The following is an 18,705-nucleotide window of genomic DNA, read 5'->3' as shown; positions in this document are numbered from 1 at the left end:
CTGTTTATTTACATTTTTATTCTTTATTTCCTGCATGGGAGTAAGGAGGACGAGCATGATTCCTAGCAAGTCATGATGCAGGTTATGTTTACTTATCCACAAGATGGCTCTGTTGTATAGTATCTACATTGCCCCATGACAGAACGTAATATGAATCAACGACAGACCATTCAACATGGCGGTGTCCCGCCTCACTTCAGTGTGGATGTCCGGAACCATCTCCGTGCTGTATTTCCTGGTCGCTGGATTGAAAGGGAGGTCCTATCCCATGGCCTGCGATGTCACCTGACTTTAATCCCCTTGGTTGTTTCATATGGGGATATCTCAAGTCCGTTGTGTATACGACTCCAATGGATACGGAGATGGAAGTTTCCAGAAGTGTAGTTACCTGTGATGTGATTCGAAACTCACCAGAGATATTTGTCAGTGTGCGTCAGAATCTTGTTCGCCGATATCATTCTTGCTTTGAGGTTGATGGCCGTCAGTTTCAGCACATTTTGTACAAATGGTACGCTGACGCTGTCAGTGACGGTATTTACAGTCAACTGTAATTAACGTCAACAAGAAAATACACGGTAATGCGATTTTATTCCTATTATCTCCTTAAGCTGCAGCAACCTCTATGCCCTGTTAAATTTTTGCACACTGTTATGGAAACGCGCTGCATGTCAGTATCTGGAGGTTGTTTTAATAGCCACTATCGACCACGCTTCACAATTTCACAGAAAGTGTAAATATTTGCTCATTGTTGGGCTCCACTCGACTTTTACGGTTCACGAAAATTTGTTAATATGGTTACTACTTCTTGAAAAGACATGTGTGTTGAAAAATTCTGATGTTCGTCGATCTGATGTAGAAACAATTGTGAAATGCCTTTTTTTGACAGGAGACAGTTTTATTGTTTTTGTCGTTTTATTATGTCAGTTGTAGTTTTCTCCTCAGCTACAATTATCGTGGCTTGTCTGATATGCTAAATAATGTAAGTATTGTACCTCAGTTTCTTATTTTACATGTACAGTAATTGGTTTCTTTGGAAGTATAGTGAACAAAACATCACTTTACTGTGTGAAAATACGATGTCTTTCTGCATTTCATCAGGTCTTTCGAGGTTCACTGTGTCTTTCTTGTTCTTAAAAACAAACGTAGCCCTTCAGCAAATGTCTGCAGGTCAGACGAAAATTCATAACTAAATAGTCCTGTAATGTGCTATTTAATAACTCTTCTAATCCTTAGGAAATCTATAGTACGACAAATCTGGTGTGCATCTTTTAGGGATCCGTGCCTCAGTTAGTAGAAACGGAGCCCTCATAGGATCAATATAGTGTATGTTTGCCTGTCAATCTGTTTGTGTGTCCGACTGTTAAAAACACTATCTCAGGGACACGTAGACATATCAGGGAGAAATTTATGTCACGTACAGAGGTCTATTTTCCTTTGGCGGTGTAAAAATTTAAGCTTCAATGTCAATGCAATTAAATGACACGGCCATTTGTGTCACGTATTTCAATACTTGTAAACTCACTCCTCAAAACTTATCGGTATCAAGGTGAAACTTATGTAACGCACTGAGATCTATTTTCCGTTGTCGGTGTAAAAAACTGAAAGTTCACAGACAATGCAGTCAAAAGGTACATATGTTACATATTTTAATACTTCGAAACTCACTGCTCAAAACCTGTAGGTTACTTCCCACTGTCATTGAATCGTGAAATATGCCAAAAAAGGAAGTTTCAGAGTTCAACCAACGAAAAAAATCAGAAACTGTAAATTTGGAATTATTGGATGGACTTTTTTTGTCATTTCTTATCTGAATTTCTTTCTGTTCTTCCGTCTGTTAAGATTCCTTTTTCTCGGAAATGGGTAGAGGTTGAAGCTTATGTCTCATACTAAGGTCTATATGAGCACGGCGGTGTACTAAATGTAAGCTTCTATCTGAATGGAACTAAAATTTATAGGTATTTCGGTAGCAAATTTTGATACTCGCAAACACACTCATCAAATTCAAAGTATACTTCCCATTGGCCTAGAATCATGAAATTTGGCAAGAACCAAAGTTTCACAGTATAACAAAAGAAAGAAATCAGAAAACTGTTAATTTCTATTTATATGACACGAGAAAACTATTTTTTTGCTCATTTGTTATCGGACATTAAACTTAAAACTAAGACAATCAGCAGTTCTGCATTCATGCTGACTGGGTCTCAATGGTAAAGGTCAGACATCAGGCAAGGAATGACTTTATCGGTAATATGACGCGCATCAGACATCGAGGAGCGATTACTGAATGCAGATATGGCGATTCGAGTTGTATATCGAAGAAAGATTCGCAGACTAGTGCAATAATCGCTCCATGATATCTGAAGATGGATAAATTCCAGAACGCCTCTTATGAGCTATAAACTCATGACCCACTGAGCCTGAATGAGGACCTGCTTCATATATGAGGACCTCCTTTATATTATAGACATACTTCTCGAAACTCTTTGAATTCCCGGGACCGATATCTTGCCAGTGTCAATAACAGGCAAAAATGGTCGATATTCTCTATTCCCTTATTGTTAACTGACCGTTAACACAATTAAATTTTTACGAAACCGTCAGCGCGGGTCCTACTCGCGCATGGGTCATTTTTTGTTATTGCTACATGTTCTTGCGCTACACACGTTCCGTAAAAATAATGTCACAAACAAATACAAACGGTACTACCTGCATTCATCATCAGTGTGGCTCACTGTCCGATTGCTGTGCCGCTGTCACAATGTTCAACAAAAATGAGATGTGCTATCGCAACTGCTTGTGTCAGACTGTGGGTGGACTGTGACAGCTTCACTAACTGTTTTTTTAATGTCTTTTATTTTCCTTTATTGTGTTTCAATGCCCCATCTGGGGCGGGCTTACAAAAGCATATGCGCTGCTCTTCAGGCAAAAGACATTAATCATACAATAGAAGACATTTAAAATAACATAAAGGAGAGAATGTGACGTACATCGATATCAAAAAGGGGGAACAGCATGGAAGTGTACAGACAGAAAGGGGGGAGACTGCAAAGTAGTGATAAAAACTGTAAAAAATTAGCGCACACAAAACAAAACCACACACTGGATCATTAAAGTATCGACAGATGGCATAGCACATAACAGTCACTGACAATAACACTATCTACAAGTCCAGCACGCAATTAAAACCACAGCTCTTGACGTACAGAAGAACAGCACCAGACACAACATTCATGTAGTACACTGATGACGATGAGCAAACAGAGAGGCCGGCTTCGGTGGCCGAGCGGTTCTAGGCGCTCAGTCCGGAACCGCGCGACTTCTACGGTCGCAGGTTCGAATCCTGCCTCGGGCATGGATGTGTGTGATGTCCTTAGGTTAGTTAGATTTAAGTAGTTCTACGTTCTAGGGGACTGATGACCACAGATGTTTAGTCCCATAGTGCTCAGAGCCATTTGAACCATTTTTGAGCAAACAGAGAGGATCTGTCAGGGGCATACAGACGAAGGAAGAAGGAAGAAGGAGGGTGGGAGAGGGGGAAGAGGGAAGAAGGGAGCGAGTGGAGGAGAGGGGGGAGAAGGGAAGAAGAGAACGAGGGGAGGAGACGGAAGGATGCGGAGATGTTGGAGAAAAAGGAGGAGTTGAGGGAAGGGGATGAGGTCATACAAGAGCCGTGTGGGGGAAGGAAGGCTAGTAGAGAAGGCACGGCAGAGCACATGGCCTTTGAGGCTTTGGAGCTGCCTTTAACGTCTTCCATAATGTTTATAGGCTAATATTTAAGCTTCCCGAGACGGGCGAAATAATCACAAAATGTGAAGGCGTTGCACGAAGAGTAGACACTTTCTTTTGGAGACCGACCGTTTGGCGTTCCACACACTGAGCTATAGATTCGTCGTCTGGTGATGCAAGAAGTAGTTAATGTACACTGATCATGAAAAACATTACGACCATTGCCCATCGCGACATTGGATGCCACTTGGTGGCGTTGCGGGAATGTGACGGATCAGACACGAACGGGGATTCACCCTATCGAAGGTAGGGCTGCAAATGGCGAAATCCATCGACATGAGCGACATTGACAAAGGGCAGATTATTATACGCAGAGTCTGTGAACGAGTATCTCGAAAACGGCGAAGCTGGTCGATTATTCATGTGCAACTGTCACGAGCCTCTAAGGAAAGAGTTTGAAGGAAGTGAAACTACTATTAGGCGCTAAATGGTTGGACGTCCACGCCTCTTCACAGAACGTGGGGTTCAGAGGCGTGTCTGCTCTGGATAGATGGTGACTGTGGCACCTCTGCCGAAAGAGCACACCGTTCATCGTACATTGTTGAACGTGGAACTCGGCAGCTCGCCAACGCTAGGTGTTCACATGTTGACCCATCGATATCGTCACTGCAGTAGCAACGGGACAATCGGGGGAGGTCCTGATGTTCAGGAATCCGAGGAAAGGCCCTCCCACAAAATTACCGACCCATCAGTTTGCTGATCCGCTCAGCAAACCTTACCTTCGGTGAGAAGGTAATACTAAAACGACTCACTAGGCACTGCATTACAAACGACACCCTGAGGCCGGAGCAATTCGGCTTCATGAATCACCACTTGACAACACAACAACTCCTCCGCGTCGTTGAATACATAACACACGGATACAACACAAGTAAAGCAACTGGGTCGGTGTTCCTGGACATCGAAAAGGCCTTCGACTGTCTGTGGCACAACGGCCTCATACGCAGCAACACAGGTTTCACCGACGTGCTTGTACGTCCCATACACTAATATCTCAAGAAGTTTCAACACCGACGTGCAGGGCAAATAATCAACACGTTATGGTATCCAGGCTGGAGTACCCCAGGGAAGCATCCTTGGGCCCATACTGTTTAACCTCTATATTAATGACCTTCCAGCTACACGCAACACGACGGTGGCAATCTACGCGAATGACACTGTCGTCCTCGCGCTAGACTGGAAACCGTCTAACTCAACACTACAGACTGCACCCAGAGGGGCAGAGCCTTTTCTGATGAAATGGCGTGTTAGAGTAAACGTCGACAAGTGCGAAGCCGTTCTGTTCAGCAGAAGACCGAAAGAACTGCGTAAACATCAACACTACAACCCAGTAACACTACATTCACGCCCAATACGTTTCCGTGAGACGGTAAAATACCTCGGTGTCTGGCTGGCTCAAACAACTCTACCCTATGCTTAACAGCCGTAGCACACTGAATAGAAGGGTGTCCAAGTCCATGTACACCACACTTATTAGACCTCTGATGACGTACGCTGCTCCCGTCTGGGGATACACTGCGCCCACACGCCTGCGTTGTCTGCAGCTCATACAGAACAGAATCATAAGCAATGCTCCGCGTTACACACGCACCGCGGATCTTCACCGGGAATATCGGCTAGACACCCTCTTCCAGGTATTCCGAAAACTCTCCACACGACTGTACAGAAACACGAGACCCGTTTACCCTTTCTGGTGAAACTACGACCACAACCATAGATGGAATCATAATAGACCAAAGACACAATTAGCAAGAAACTAAACATCTATTGTCCATAGCGCGCTAACACAACAGTACTGGCTAGCCCCTGCAACACAGCTACTACCGGCAACCCCAGATGCTCGACACAACGAAAGACAGGGAAGCCGTACTATACACAACATGCAAACCAGCCACACACACCCCCTACACTCTGAGCTGATCTGTGCCGATCGCCCACTAATGTATGACGACCTCGAACTGTTACAGGGACGCAGCAGCTGCAACAGGCTCTACAACGTGCACCCGATACGACAAAGGTAACGATGCACGATACCTCGCACTGACATAACCACACCTTGCATGCACTGTCGCACCTAGCAAGCCGCTACTGCCCTAACTACTCGTCCTACTGTCGTAGAAGTTTTTTCCAGTGGCGCTTGCCTTGGCACTTTTTTTCCCTCTGCGCGTACAAAACGCTATCCTTCAATCGCTTTCGTCCACTTTCTGTCTCCTGATGGACCATGTCAATGAGTAATCCTACCCATACGCATGGACATCACAGCCCGCATCCTGTGACTCCTGATTTGAAAACTAACATGTCATACGGAGGTGACAATAGAACATTTGGTTTGGTCACCATGTTGGTGTGGGCGTGGAGGGGCCCCATCCTTTAGTCGGGGAGCATCGGGGTTCGACGGTCGATCAATGGAAACCTGTCGGCTCTTCGGGTGAATCAGATCTTTGCTACATTAGGCCGGTGGTCATCTCCACAAACGCCATCAACGAGGTGAACAGCGGCTCGAAATGTACAGCGCGTCATATACGCAGGTTGGTGGGAGCAGTTTTATGCAGTGGAAAAAATTCTCCTGCGCCAGCATGGGACCTCAGGCAGTAAGCGAAGACACGCTGACGGCGAACCACCTGCATCCTTTCATGTTTGATGTCTCCCCCGACGGCGAAGTCACCTTTCAGCAGCATAATTGTCCGTGACTCGGAGCCAGAATCGTGCTACAGTGGTTTGAGTAGCATTATAGTGAACTCACGTTGATGTCCCGACGACCAAATTCGCTTGATATAAATCCTATGGAACCGACATAGGAGTTTTCTGGGTTTGTTACCGCGTCATGATGTATAAACCTACTGCTGCTAGAAAAAAAGAAATTGAAAAGAAACCAACGCCTCACCCACGGTTGCAACGGCCTTCTTCTAGGTCACGCTGATACCGTGGCCGAAATGATTTTTTTTTTATCCTCCAGAAGCAGTAGTTTTATACATTATGACGCGGTACCATGTCCAGAAAACTTTTAGATCGACTGACTGTGGCCGCAGAAGCCTACGCAATCCTATGTAAATCAGCGGCCCGTTATTTACACGAATTATACACTCCTGGAAATGGAAAAAAGAACACATTGACACCGGTGTGTCAGACCCACCATACTTGCTCCGGACACTGCGAGAGGGCTGTACAAGCATTGATCACACGCACGGCACAGCGGACACACCAGGAACCGCGGTGCTGGCCGTCGAATGGCGCTAGCTGCGCAGCATTTGTGCACCGCCGCCGTCAGTGTCAGCCAGTTTGCCGTGGCATACGGAGCTCCATCGCAGTCTTTAACACTGGTAGCATGCTGCGACAGCGTGGACGTGAACCGTATGTGCAGTTGACGGACTTTGAGCGAGGGCGTATAGTGGGCATGCGGGAGGCCGGGTGGACGTACCGCCGAATTGCTCAACACGTGGGGCGTGAGGTCTCCACAGTACATCGATGTTGTCGCCAGTGGTCGGCGGAAGGTGCACGTGCCCGTCGACCTGGGACCGGACCGCAGCGACGCACGGATGCACGCCAAGACCGTATGATCCTACGCAGTGCCGTAGGGGACCGCACCGCCACTTCCCAGCAAATTAGGGACACTGTTGCTCCTGGGGTATCGGCGAGGACCATTCGCAACCGTCTCCATGAAGCTGGGCTACGGTCCCGCACACCGTTAGGCCGTCTTCCGCTCACGCCCCAACATCGTGCAGCCCGCCTCCAGTGGTGTCGCGACAGGCGTGAATGGAGGGACGAATGGAGACGTGTCGTCTTCAGCGATGAGAGTCGCTTCTGCCTTGGTGCCAATGATGGTCGTATGCGTGTTTGGCGCCGTGCAGGTGAGCGCCACAATCAGGACTGCATACGACCGAGGCACACAGGGCCAACACCCGGCATCATGGTGTGGGGAGCGATCTCCTACACTGGCCGTACACCACTGGTGATCGTCGAGGGGACACTGAATAGTGCACGGTACATCCAAACCGTCATCGAACCCATCGTTCTACCATTCCTAGACCAGCAAGGGAACTTGCTGTTCCAACAGGACAATGCACGTCCGCATGTATCCCGTGCCACCCAACGTGCTCTAGAAGGTGTAAGTCAACTACCCTGGCCAGCAAGATCTCCGGATCTGTCTCCCATTGAGCGTGCTTGGGACTGGATGAAGCGTCGTCTCACGCGGTCTGCACATCCAGCACGAACGCTGGTCCAACTCAGGCGCCAGGTGGAAATGGCATGGCAAGCCGTTCCACAGGACTACATCCAGCATCTCTGCGATCGTCTCCATGGGAGAATAGCAGCCTGCATTGCTGCGAAAGGTGGATATACACTGTACTAGTGCCGACATTGTGCATGCTCTGTTGCCTGTGTCTATGTGCCTGTGGTTCTGTCAGTGTGATCATGTGATGTATCTGACCCCAGGAATGTGTCAATAAAGTTTCCCCTTCCTGGGACAATGAATTCACGGTGTTCTTATTTCAATTTCCAGGAGTGTAAATCAGCGGCCCGTTATTTACACGAATTACATGATCTGTTCCATTCCTCCACAAACCTACCAACAGACTGTCGGATCCCTAATGTGCAGAATCAGTAATGTATTTTGTTCCAAAGACGGACAAACAAGCTGTTAAGCAGGTGATCATAATGTTTCGGCTCCTCAGTGTAAATCTCGTTCTTGATGTCTGATAGGTACGATAAGTGCCGGTATCCGATTTTTTGTTGTAACAGCCTCGTCCTATCAACTGCTCCGAAGATTGTTGAACGCTAGAGGGCACTCGGAGGAAAGACGGCACTGATCAATCATTAAAACAAATAAAAGCTTAAGTTAAAATATTCTGAGTTGCTTGGTCGCATCATAATTCCTTTTAAAATAACCGGTGTTTCGACCCCACTTCTGGGATCTTCTTCAGGGTGTTACGGTGTCGACTATTGCAGACTTACATAAACAATATCTTCATGTGCCCACGATGACTACTGGTCATCGGCAACTGGAGGTCCAGTGAGTAGCAATAGGCGGTCTATACAGATGCTCCATCTAACAGACAGCGTGGCGTATACGACATGAAACGTCTGAAAATAAACACCCTGCAACCAGGTGGGAGTGTTATTGTCAGGGAAATGTTTTCGAAGCAATGCCTGCGTGATCTCGTCATTTTGGAAGGCAGAACGGATCAATATAAATATGCATGTATCCTTTGTGGCCATGTCTACGCCTACGTGTACTTTGTTCTTCCTCGGATCGATGGTGTTTACCAGCAGGACAACGCAACATGTCACACAGCTCGCACTATACCTGTGTGGTTCGAAGATCATCAGGACGGGTTTACCCTACTGCCCTAGCCACCATACTCTCCTGCACATGCGTTTCAGTAACCAGTGGTGTACTCAAACACTTACCAATGCTCCAATCTCACATGGTCTGAAGGTGACTTTTGATAAAATCGAAACCTGTTACCATTTGGATGTACGATTAATAATTTTAATAAATCCTTCGATTAAGAGTGATCAGTGAAACTTCCTGGCAGATTAAAACTGTGTGCCGGACCAAGACTCGAACTCGGGACCTTTGCCTTTCGCGGGCAAGTGCTCTCCGCTGTAGAGTGAAAATTTCATTCTAAATAGTGATCAGCGTTTTAATTACCTGCAGGTCACTAATGCTTTCCTGCAGAGTTTGGAAAATTATAATAGTTCAGTCATGTTTGATATTAGGTCCCGAATAACGAACGGATGAAGCAACAGCATGAATGCTGTAATTATTGAAACAAGAAGGATTACTGTAATATACTGGATAACAACTTTATACTATGAAGTAAATCGGAATAGCCAACCTTCATTCCTGGCTTTAATGATAGACGTAAATTTTACTGTGCTACGGTTTAATGCAGACAGCTTCTAAGCACACAGGCTGAAAAACTGCGATCGTAGTCAGAGATTACTGAGAACTTCCACATAGGGTTGATCATCTGAAAAAAAGAAAGTTTCGTTAACACTTAACACAAACAAAGAATAAACGGAACTGGTCTGCGTTTCTTATATTAACAACAATTTAGTAAATAAAGAAATTAGGCTTTTGTTTACGTTTGTGGTCAATGAGAGTACCACATGACTTAATGGAATCAGGATATCAGGATGGGCGCACGGTAACGCTTTGTGGTAGCACAGTGTGGAATGGAAATCATTCGTGTGTACATCCAACGCGCTACACCCAAAATATTTTCCTAAAGAAGTTCCAAAGGGATGTAGGACTACAGTGGGTTCTACAGAGGGGTAACCTATAAATATAAGAAAGATAATCAATAGCTCATGAAAAAATTGATCGTACCAGAAAAATGCGTAAATTTGGCGAAATTTATCATACATGAATATGCCTGATAAACTTTGGAAATATAACACTGTTCAACTAGAAACACACTAGGGCCCGTCTCAAAGGCAAATGGTCAGTAAAGAAGGAGAAAAAAAATTAAGTTTCGATTATAACATCGTGACATTATTCGTGTTATCGATGATCGGAAGATCAGTAGACTTATAATGCTGTCCTCTTTTTTTATTCATGATAAAGCAAGGGATACCTGACTGGTCACTAACAAATAATGGACGATAAAAGTTCAAGTATTTCAACACAAAATTGCATGAGGATATGAACATTACGCTTAGATTAGTTAAATGTGCCACTTGGAAAATAAACAGGCTTATAATATCGCATCCTGGCTAGTAAATAGTGGCAAAGGGGCCTACAGATTGTCTGAAGGACTCGTGGTTGGTCACTAACGAACAAGGGACAAGAAATGTCAAGTAATTAGCAACAAAACATTGCTTAAAATATCGCCATCATGCACAGGTTAATTAACTGAACCATTCACTGATGGTTTACATTAACTCGACATGATCCCTAATGTAACAACGTACATATTATATGAATAGAAACACAACTTCCTAAATTCCCTCTAATCCCTCAAAGAGTGAAAATTTAGGTGTCGCCTTACGCACAACTGCCCTCTCTGATCTGGTTCTCAAAGATTATACTGAATTTACTGTGGTGAAAATTGTCTGGACACAAAGCATTCCTCCGAATATGGAAGAACTTATTTAATTCAAACTCATGTATACTATCAAAGCCTTAATCAATCGCCCATGCTTGTAACATAAAATGAATAACTAGAATATTCGCACACTTTAAGAACATTCAAACGCCCTTCTCATAGTCAGTACGGAGCGTGTTACTAGCACTTCCATATTACGTACAAACAGCCGCTGCAGAGCTGTTACGAACCCTCTGCCTTTACCTATCGCTAAAAAGCCGTGGTGGACGAAAAGGCCGCTCCAAATGGCGTAGCCATATTCCTCGGCAACACAGCGGATTGATCATACACCTGTCAATCGGTACAGTTAACCTCCCTGTCGACTCGCTAATAACCTAAAGTTTGGAAAGACTGAGTTGGCACAAAACACACCTCTTCGCCGATTAGAAATACGTTCCATTCATTCTGTCATGGATTCGTATTCACACTTGGGTCTGGAAAAACAAGAATAATGCTGATGCTCCTCACATAGAGAAAAATTAAAGAGTTACATTCTTCTCCTTACTCGATGTCTGCCACTGTCACAGATGAATAGCTTCAGAAAATAAAGCAGTGAAGCAAGACAAATGTAAATGTCGTGTGATTAGGGCCTCCCGTCGGGTAGGCCATTCGCCAGCTAAAAGTCTTTCGATTTGACGCCACTTCGGCAACTTGCGCGTCGATTGGGATGAAATGATGATGATTAGGACAACACACCACCCAGGCCTTGAGCGGAGAAAATCTCCCACCCAGCCTGGAATCGAACCCAGGCCCTTAAGATTAACAGTCTGCCACGCTGACCACTCAGCTACCAGGGGCGGACATCAAGCAAGATGATTTATTATGAAAGGGATCCAGTAGATCCTTTTCGAAGGGCATCTATCACATGATTTTGATAGACGCTGATGAGTATATCACGAGTACAGTCGCTGCTTCTACAAGTAGGTCCTTTTCCTTGAATCCAGGTGACCAGTATTTTCCCACTGTAAAATTCGCTTATTTCAGAAATTTTCTAGATATTCTGCACACAGAATTGATCGAATGAATTATCTATTTCTGCTGATACGTGATTTATAGGCCTACGTTTCGCATCTTACCGCGTCCTCCTGGAATAACACAGACGTGTTATTTCATTTATAATGGAGTGCATTTAGCATTGAGGCCTGCCGTTTCATAAATTGTTGACAGTGGACAGTATTTACTGTCTAAAGGGAAAAGTCTCTTATTCTACTCGTGTATAAGTGTTCTGTGTGTGTGTGTGTGTGTGTGTGTGTGTGTGTGTGTGTGCACGCATCCGCAAAGATTATCATGCACCGCGTTTTTTTTAATAGACCAAAAAGTGGCATCCGAGACGTCAAGAAACTTAAAGTACACGTACAGTAGCCCTTCACAGATGATTTTCCTCGCATGTAGTTGTGTTACAGGAGCCAGTACTTCAGAAGTGGTGTGTGGGGCTTTGTGGTGTCTGTTGGGACGGAATCCGATCTGCCTCTGCTGACGCAAGCGCAGCGCTGGTGTATCGAATGCATTCTATCCGCCCGAACGAAGCTTTCAAAAAGCGTGACTCATACATGGTAACCGTTCAAATATTAATGGCTTCTTTAAGCGGCTGCTGAGACATGCTAACTTGCAATAAGCATTTTCAAGGTCATCATTTAATAATGTTTTCTTTTTACGAAAGCCATACAATGTTCTCTTAGTAAAGTTTATCGAATTTGTCTGCTGATGCAAATTTCTTTGTGCATGTAAAATTGATTCCTTAAACTATTAGCGTTCGTTGAAAAATAAATAGATATAGCGTTCAGTAGCAGCTAATTTAATTTGAAGACATGTGCTAAGTTTAACAGTAAGAAAATCATCTGATGAGGATTACCACTAACTACTGTACTACAGAGACCGTTGTTCTCCGTTCATGAGTCGCCCATTTGAAATTCAGATTTCATCTGCCCAGGAAATAATTTCCCACCAATATCGACTTCAACAAAGAATGTCATGTCTCCAGATGTGACGTATATAACTCGGTCCTTGAGTTCAAAGAGGGAAGCAGGAAGTCAATGATACGATCTTGTAGATGAGTTGTGTAAACTATGAAATAAAGGGGAGAGGACTGAGTGGATCTCGGACTTTTGCTGTGGTACACACGCACATTACTGATAATTTTCCTCAGACTATAGTTATGCTATATCGCAAGATATAGCTGCATAAGCCTAAAACACGTGAACAAATATTTTGCTTCAAAGTAGCATTACATTGGTTTCTGCAACTGATGTGAATACTTTCCGCAAGCGTCTGGTGTAATAAAGTACTTAGCAAACAATCCATCTCTAATTAGCTCCTATCTCGAACCAAATTTTACACTTTTATCAAAAAAAAATTGCCATAGAGCCAAACTTTTGTATACAAGTTTATTTAAAAATATGGACCTAATTTAACTTATTTGTATTTCGTGAAGTATCAATTGTGCATGAACAGCATACATTCCAGTGAAATAAGGAAGTCTCAACGATTTTTAAGCAGGCTGAAACGTTCGCCTTGTCCCCCATGTACTACAAACGTCACAGCTGTTGTCAGACTCGCCCACAGTTGAAGAAGCATGTCTTGTCCTAAGAAGTTCACGGCAGCAGTGATACGGTTCCGCAGGTCGGCCAAAGTTCCTGGCAAAAGCGGGACGTAAAAGCCTTCTTAATACAGCGTCATATGGCGTGAGGTCGAAAAATCTCGGTGGCTAAAAGTGAAGAGTCAGGTCTTGATTTCCCATGCGACGTATCTATCGCCGACGAAAGGACTCATTTAAAAATCCTCGGACATGACGGTGCCAATGGGACGCAGTTCCAGCCTGCTGTTAAATGAATTCCAGTAAATCTTCGGTAAATCTTCGGTAAATTGAGGAAAGTATCATTGTTCTAACATGTCGAAGTACGTTATTCCACTTACAGTGCTTTCCGAAAAGAGAGAATGGTCCATAAACTTTTGTCAGCGATAAGGCGCAGAACACGTTTAGCTTCGCTGAGTTTCTTTCTTACTGCAATATTGTACGGGGATTTAGCGCACCTCAATTGCGAACATTTTGTCTATTCATTTTTGCACTAAGATAGACCGCAGTTTCACAGCTAAAAATTAAGCACAGTAGAAATGGGTCATTCTCCATCATTTACAGTGTATCACCACAAAATTCAATGCGTTGTTTTGTGGTATTGTCAAGGACGGCATGCACAAGTCGTAAGCAGTAAGGCTCGTACAGAAAACGCCGCCTGAAAACTCGCCACGAAACTGTCTATTCCATCAAAATAGAAGATGGTTATATTTAAATTTATGCGACTTGAGAGGGCCCCAATGCAAGCAAGTAATCTTAGGACACAAACTTCGTGGAAACATTTATAAGGACATTCTGAAGAGAAATAACGAATACACTAATGAAAAAATATAATTTCCAAATGAGAGAGCAAATTTGTTAATTCCGTCTCACGTTTCTGTTCCAGGTTACAAAATTTGCTCAATATGACAACAATCTGCATGTACAACAGCCCAGAACCGCATTAGAGATCCCATTTCAAAATTTTTGTTCGCTGCACTTTCCCAACGGTAGATCACGGAATGCTCAGACCCGCCAGGTTAACCGAGAGCTCTAACGCGCTGCTTCCTGGACTCTGGAAGGCACGCCAGCCCCCGGATCGAAACCGCCCAGCGGATTAACGACGAGGGACGGTGTGCCGGCCAGCCTGGATGTGGCTTTCAGGCGGTTTTCCACATCCCACTAAGTGAATACAGGTCTGGTCCCCACTTCATGACTCAGTTACACGACTCGCAGACATTTGCAACACGTTCACGCTATTTCATGGCTCAAACTAGAAGCAGATACCTCGGGTGCACTGATTCCATCCCAGGGGGCACAGTGTGGCGGCAGGAAGGGCATCTGGGAACCCTTTGAAATTAACCTTGTCGAATCTGATTATAACCACGTCGACCATGTGAAAAATGCGGCAAAAAGTAGAATGCAAATGAAGAAGAAGAATCCTGGAATGCTCAGCTGTCGTGATGCAGTTCTTAGAGTGCTTAAACATATTGCATCCATCATTGTCAGTCCATGCAGCAGTAACTTCTTGAAGTATTTTTGGCGCCGTTGGCAGTCTGCCTCTCCCAGCAGAAATTGCCAAATCACCAATTAATTCGAGCTTCCATATTCCTTTAATGAGTCAACACCCGTGAAGAACAGCTGCACTATTGCTGCTATTTTAATAAAACAGCTTTACAACTAAAGATCTGAGTTTGTCCAGACCCATGTTAACTGTCTGAAACTCTAACGCTTATGTTTCAATCCTACGTTGACGTACTGGCTCAAGTAGTGGAAGTTTAAACATAACCAGCCAGTACTATAACGTTGGTATTGTTTTACAGATGCAAAACTTTGACGTTCAGCTTGAAAAATTGTTGAAAAACAATTAACATCCAAAAGGAAGTTAAGAAAATTATGGACTTTTAATTTACGAAAATGATCATAGATGCAGTTCAGAGAGTGAGATTAACTAAAACACAAACCAAACTACAGTTACAAGAGTCACGTGCTGTGACTAAGACAGTCTGAGACACTGTTGTAACAATCAAAATATTAAATATCGTAACATTTGATAGTGACAACTTCTCTCACAAAGTTCATTCATTATTTATTTCATTTAAAGCGGTGGAGCGAGTGTGTCAAACTATCATCGCATCTTTGGAGAAAGAGTACACTGAAGTGGACGTAGTGGCATCTAAATCTATGAAAATGATACAGAAAGTCAGAAAGTTTCGATACAAGAGTTTGACTGTGGAATGAAATACGAATGCGGAAGGCTTGTCAGTTTTCCGTCTAGCGGCTGAAACATGGGAGCAGCTGCACCGGTACAACGTAGAAACAGTATCTACCACGTCTAGTGAGGACCGAAGCACAAATGCGACACCACGTCTAGTGGGAACAGAAGAACAAATGCGGCACACTCATAACGAAGGCGAATTGTACCAAACCAACCTTTCAGAGGACAGATGTGGGGACTAATTTTTTCTGGTCAGTGCTGACGACCTTGTATGCTGTCCGAAATTAATCTCGCACAGCTCGATTGGAAAAGTTTGATCGAAAATTTTAATCACAATTCTACTCCGAGGGAGTGCTGTGTCATTCATTCAACACAACTCAACGACGATGACACGAAGCTACATGCCACATGTCGGAAAAAGTTGGCATGTCAGCATGAGCACGGAAATTAAACTGTGGGGCTGCTGGCGCTGTACAGCACTCCATGCGTGGAGGGACTCCAGTAAGGTTAAAAAATAATTCAAATGGCTCTGAGCACTATGGGACTCAACATCTATGGTCATGAGTCCCCTAGAACTTAGAACTACTTAAACCTAAGGACAGCACACAACACCCAGTCATCACGAGGCAGAGAAAATCCCTGATCCGCCGGGAATCGAACCCGGGAACCCGGGCATGGGAAGCGAGAACGCTACCGCACGGCCACGAGCTGCGGACTCCAGTAAGGACAGCAGTCGCAGACCTGAATGAAATACTGCGCTCCCCAGTTGGCTCGGATCAACAGGGGAAGGAGTGGAAGGCCGAGGACTAGACAGAGACAGAGGAAAAGGGAGAGAGAGAGAGAGAGAGAGAGAGAGAGAGAGAGAGAGAGAAAGAAAGAGAGAGAGAGGTGGAGGTACCTGCTGTCGTTTCGAAAAGAGTACCCGGAAGCAGCTACGCGAAACTGTTGCCGTAATAAACTACCGATGTTCGAAATGCAGGACAATAGTAGTAACTGGTGAATATCTGTGTCACATAAATTTCACGCATTCCCCTCTATTCCCATATCCCAAGGATATCACAGGTCTCAAATTTAATAAGAGAACCCAGAATTTGTGTACAACATCAAAAACGTTTTGCATCACCTCGGTTCCGAGAGTTCCGGAACCTGTACAGAAAATTGGAATAGAGATCAATAGTTTTCAGGGTTCCTCCGAGCCATAATCCGCAGGTAGCGGTCATCCACTGCAGTAGTAGCCCTTGGACGGCCCAGGCGAGGCACCTACAAGTCCGAACAACATCGCTTTGGTTCACTTCGAGACGCCTGGACAATTCCCTTGTTGAGAGCCCTTCCTGGCACAAAGTAGCAATGCTGACAGGATCGATCCGCGGTATTGACCGTCTAGGCCTCGTTGAACTTCAAACAACACGAACCATGCACCTCCTTCTTGTTGGAATGACTGGAACCGTTCGGCTGTCGAACCCCTCCGTCTATTACGCACTGCTCATGCATGGTTGTTTACATCTTGGGCGGTCTTATTGACATCTCAGTCAAAGGTTCTGTATCTGTGATACAATATCCACAGTCAACGTCTGTCTCAGGGAGTTCTGGGAATCGAGGTGACGCTATTTTTTTAAAAAATTGTGTATTTCATAGGAATGAGAAAATAATCTAGGAACTGACATATAGACATCTTGGTTCACATACTAATTACGCGATAAAGGTGGTCTAATTAGGAAATTTCATATCGGCACTCACTCTGCTGCAGTGGAAATCTCATTCTGGAAACATCCCCAAGGCTGTGGCTAAGCTATGTCTCCACAATATCCTTTCTTTCAGGAGTGCTAGTTCTGCAAGGTTTGCAGGAGAGCTTCTGTAAAGTTTGGAAGGTAGAAGACAAGGTACTGGCAGAGCTAAAACTGTGAGGATGGGCCATGACTCGTGCTTGGGTACCCCAGTTGGTAGAGCACTTGCCCACGAAAGGCAAAGGTCCCACGTTCGAGTCTAGGCCCGGGGCACAGTTTTAATATACCAGGAAGTTTCTCACAGTTCATTGCTTTTATCGACGTTTCGCAAGCATTTGACCTAGTCAACAGGGAAGGACCGTATACTTTATTAGTGCAGATAGGGTTCTGCTAAAGCTCTTGATGATATACGGGGTTTTCGTGACAATTTCGAAGGTGCTGTGATATTTGGAGAAAGCACGTCACAAAATTTTTATTGTGCTACGAGGAGTTTGTCAAGACTGCGTACTGTTCCATACCCCGTTTGGTATATAATTCACGTTACTCCTCGAAGTGGTTTTTGGCGAAAGTAACATGGGTATCGGGTACTGGGGAAATGCCAATTCTCGTTCACTCTGCATTGTTGCCAGATGTATCTAAGATGGCGGCGGTGACGTCATCCAATAGGGTGACGTGTAGATTTGGCAACAGCACATGACATCATTCAATATGCTGGCTGTGGCGTCATTTAAGATGGTGGATATTGGCAGGAACTTTGAATTTTGGCAGGAAGAAGGTCAATTGGGCTACCTCCACTAACCTGACCCCCTCCCCTCCCCGCCACCAGAAAAAGTGCAGGAAGTTCAAATTCTGACAGGATAATGCATCACACCATGGTTATGTCTACTAACCTAAAAATATCGCTGGAAAGAAAGGGCACTTGGCCTACCTCCACTAAGTCACCTGACAACCACTTCGTCCTAGGAAATGATGGGAAGTTTGAATTTAGGCGGAAAAGAAATGTCAATTGGGGTATCCCTACCAACCTAAGAAAATGGAGGGAAACAAAGGTGACTTGGACTATCTCTATGAACCTAAGAAAATGGTGTGAAGGAAGGTCACTTCGACTATCACCACTGACCTAAATCATCCGACCTCCACCTCTTCCTAGGGATTGGTGGGAAAAGGACCCAGCCTGCACTGGGCTGCTGGAGAGAGGAAGGAGTGTACTTTATTTATTTTGGGACAATTTAATTAGAGGCGGATTTTGTGAGATAGTATATTTATCACAGTGATACAGAAAGCGCGCCCTGACATGCCACACAGCATACAGTGTGTTCGCCACGAGGTCCAAAGCCC

At 44.5% G+C, this 18,705-nt stretch overlaps 1 long non-coding RNA gene across 1 annotated transcript in view; it reads left to right on the top strand.

Annotated features, from left to right (window-relative positions):
* LOC126101144 (uncharacterized) overlaps positions 1–18,705 on the top strand; it is a 493,850-nt gene that overhangs the window by 264,608 nt on the left and 210,537 nt on the right. The window contains exon 2 of the long non-coding RNA XR_007522276.1: positions 5,754–5,803. This is a non-coding gene — a long non-coding RNA (uncharacterized LOC126101144). The remainder of the gene's footprint in view (positions 1–5,753; positions 5,804–18,705) is intronic.

Source organism: Schistocerca cancellata, chromosome 9, assembly GCF_023864275.1.
Source record: "Schistocerca cancellata isolate TAMUIC-IGC-003103 chromosome 9, iqSchCanc2.1, whole genome shotgun sequence".
Classification (NCBI taxonomy): Eukaryota; Metazoa; Arthropoda; class Insecta; order Orthoptera; family Acrididae; genus Schistocerca; species Schistocerca cancellata.
Note: the sequence above shows the minus strand (reverse complement) of the source record. Positions and strands in the feature narration are given on the sequence as shown.